This window comes from Echinops telfairi, unplaced genomic scaffold (genome assembly GCF_000313985.2).
Source record: "Echinops telfairi isolate 266 unplaced genomic scaffold, ASM31398v2 ScPeMD7_70;HRSCAF=299, whole genome shotgun sequence".
NCBI lineage: Eukaryota > Metazoa > Chordata > Mammalia > Afrosoricida > Tenrecidae > Echinops > Echinops telfairi.
The window spans coordinates 36,129,430-36,133,446 of NW_022103968.1; the positions used below are offsets into that span (position 1 = coordinate 36,129,430).

At 39.7% G+C, this 4,017-nt stretch overlaps 1 protein-coding gene across 2 annotated transcripts in view; it reads right to left on the reverse strand.

The window, feature by feature from the left end:
- BTAF1 (B-TFIID TATA-box binding protein associated factor 1) overlaps positions 1-4,017 on the reverse strand; it is a 109,802-nt gene that overhangs the window by 65,842 nt on the left and 39,943 nt on the right. The gene's annotated exons all lie outside the window — the stretch shown is intronic.

The window sequence follows — 4,017 nt, forward strand, 5'->3', positions numbered from 1 at the left end:
GAGAATGATGAGGGCAATGAATGTACAAATGCGCTTTACACAATTGATGTGTGTATGGATTGTGATAAGAGTTGTATGAGCCCCTAATAAAACGATTTAAAAGAAAAAAAATCAATGATAAAAAAAAAGATCTAACTAAAGAACAAACTTTAGGTTTTATTACATAGGAAAAAAGGTTAGTATATAAATGCTCATTTCACATGTTGCCTTTCGGCATTTTTAGATAGGATACTGCATGGTTTAAAATCAGAAAACATGTATGTCAGTATAATATCCTTTCACCAAACTAATTCAATCTGTATGCTATGCAAGTAATCTGGGAAGCTGACTATATGAAGAATGCAGCATCAGAAGTGGAAGAATATTCATTAACAACCTGTAGTAAGTAGATGACACGGTGTTTCTTGCTGAAAAAGAAGAGGATTTGAAGACTTATTACAATCAAAGACTAAAGTCTGCAGTATAAACTACACATAAGCATAAACAAAATAATTATCCTCTTGACTGGACCAATAGAACATTATGATACATGCTGAAAAGAAATCATTACATTGGGAAAATCTGCAAAAAGACCTCTGTGAGTGCTCAAATGCAAGCTGTCACTTTGAAGACAAAGATGCACGGGACCCAAGCCACAGTATGTTCAATCCCTCATATCCATGTGAAAGCTGAATAATGAATAAGGGAGACTAAATAATTGCATTTGAACTATAATGTTAATGAAGAATATTGACAGTGCCATGGTCTGCCAGCAGAACAAACAAATCTATCTTAGAAGAAGTACAAGCCAGAATACTTCTTAAAATAAAAGAGGGTGTGACTTCATTTCACGTCCTTCAGTCAAGTTATGAGGAGGGACTAAGTTGCTGGAGAAGGACGTGGTACTTGGCAATAAAGAAGGTAAGGGAAAAAGAGAAAGATCCTGAACAAGATAAACTGAAACAGTAGCTGCAACAATGTGTTCACACATAGCAATGGGTAGGACTGGGCAGTATTTCACTGTGCTATAAGTATAGGGCTATGAGTTGGAAATGACAAAATCAAACAGGTGTGTATTAAAATATATGAGTACGTTCATAAATAATGCTTCCAAAAGCAAAAACAATTACAGATTAGATTTATATAGATGCTGGTGACAAAAGACAATAATATTGATAACTTTTTACAAAATGTTCTTAAGGACACATTCATCTTATACCTGAAGCAACTTAATATTATGAAGGCATGGGAACAGAACACTATCCTAAGTCAGGAACTACCTGTATTTTCCTGCTCACCAAAACTCCCGTAGGACAAAAGATATAGATTATCTTAGATGTGAGCCTTATAATAGAAAAAAGGTTATTAGGTAAAACTCTGGAAATCTGAATAAAGTATGGAGTTTTAGTTGATGATAATTAAGAATCTGAATTTTCATTAACTGTTATAAAAGTAGCACACTGAAGTGCGATGCTAACAATGAGCGAACCTGGTACAAAGTAAACAAGAAGTTTCTGGGTTATCTTCTCAATTTTTCTACAAATCAATGATTTCCAAAAAATTCCTCTAAAATTTTTTTAAGAAATGTGATCAAAATATTTAAACATATAAAGATTTACTGGAAACAAACAGATAACATCAGATTCACAAAAACAGAGCAAACAGAAGCCCAAATACACATACAAGAACAGAGTTTAGAAATACTATAAGGCCAAAGTAAGCAAACAGGAAAAGATGGCCTAGACCACAATTTAAAAATTTTAAATATGTAATATGAAAGTTGTTAAGACTCACATGGGGGGGGGGGGGCGGGGGGGGGGGGGAAAAATGAGGGCCTAATGCTGGGGGTAGTTGTTAAGACTAACCTCTCTACTTATGATGTACAAATGTGCTTTACACAATTGATGTGTGTATGAATTGTGATAAGAGTTGTATAAGCCCCTAATAAAATGATTAAAAAAAAAAAAAGACTCACATGAAGCACATCGCTACATGGGTAGAATTGGAGGAAATTATGCTATGAGAAGTAAGCCAAGCACAAAAGGACAAGTACAACATGAGTCTGCTGAGGTAAGCTTAAAAATGCAAAAGGGGCATAGGGAAAAACCTACTATATATATATATATATACACACACATTCCCGGGATGAGGTCCAGGTACTATGGCAGGGACCAGACCCAATCCAAGGATACATATGGCAGCCAACTAAAAGGAGAGGAAAAGAAAGAGGGGGGAGGGGGGACATGGGCAGCGGGAGAACAGGGCACTAACCCACCCAAGGGGAGGGTATTATTTATATCTCCATAGGAGAGGGAGAGCGGGACCAGACTTTAGCCCAGTGTACCAACACATGAATACAACATACCAGCATAAAGCAAGGAACAATAAAGAGGTGGGCCTATGTGGTCCCACCTACGTAGACGCCCCCACCAACCCACCCTTTCAGAAGATAGCAATAAAGCTACAGCTTGGGGAGAGGGGTGGTGCTTCTAATAAGCCCACATAAGAGCAAATGAAGAGGAAGGAGAGAAAGTGGAACACATCCTGGCCCACCAAGCCCCCAGGACAATATTCCCGCTCAGAGTAGCCAATGCAGAGAGAAGACCATAGGGCCAGCCCCACCATGGGACACAACGTCCTTCACTGATTCACAGTGCTACAGGGGACAACACTGGAGACACAACACTACGGGAATTGAGCCAGATCGGACCCCATCACACTGTGGCAAAACACTAAGGGTGTGCAACAGCAGCAAGGGGAACAAAGCAATGAAGTTCCCAGGGAACACAGGGTGTGGCGCCCCACCAGACTGGAAAACACTCCTACAGGTCAACAAACAGACCTGCAGCTATTTATAGGCTTTACTTTTTTTGTCATTGGTCTTCTTGTTGTTGTTGTTTTGTTTTCTTTTGTTGTTTTGTTTTGCTCTGTCTTATTTCTGTGCTTATTACCTATCTAGATAAGATAGGGAGGATAAACAATCCAGAAAAGAAAGCAATGGGACCAATGGTTCTGATAGAACACAGGAGAAGAGGAGGAGGGGGAAAGGACGGACACACACACGGACACACACACACACACACACACACACACACGCAAATGCAGGAACAAGAGAAAAACAAGTAATCCAAAATCGATGGCAATGAGGGTGTAGGATGCCTGGTGGGGCTTAATCATGGGCAATACAGCCCAGAGGAATTACTGAAAACCCAAATGAAGGCTGAACATGATAGTGGGACAAGAGGAAAGTAAAAGAAAATAGAAGAAATAACTAGGAGGCAAAGGACATTTATAGAGGTTTTAATACAGGCATGTACATATATAAACATATTTATATATGATGATGGGAAAATAGATCTATGTATGTATATTTATAGGTCTAGTATTAAGGTAGCAGATGGACATTGGGCCTCCACTCAACTACTCCCTCAATGCAAGAACACTTTGTTCTTATAATCCAGCATTCTGTGATGCTCACCTTCCCAACAAGACCGTTGAAGACAAAATGGGTGCATAAGCAAATGTGGGGAAGAAAGCAGATGGTGCCCAGCTATTAAAAGATATGGCATCTGTGGTCTTAAAGGCTTGAAGATAAACAACCGGCCATCTAGTTGAAAAGCAACAATGCCCACATGGAAGCAGCACACCAGTCTGTGTAATCATGTGGTGTCGATAGGATCAGGTATCAGGCACCAAAGACCCAGAACAAAAAATCATGTCAATGTGAATGAGGGGGACTGCAGAATGAAGACCCAAAGCCCATCTGTAGACAATTGGACATTCCTTTACAGAAGGTCGCAAGGAAGAGATGAGCCAGTCAGGGTGCAGTATAGCACCAATGAAACATACAACTTTCCTCTAGTTCTTTAATATCCTCCCCCCAATTTCCTGACCTCAATTCTACCTTACAAATCCAGCTAGACCAGGGCATGTACACTGGTACACAAAAGCGCTCAAAATACAGGGTATCGAGGACAGATAAAGCCCTCAGGACCAATAATGAGAGAGTGATACCAAGAGAGTAAGGGTAAGGCTGTG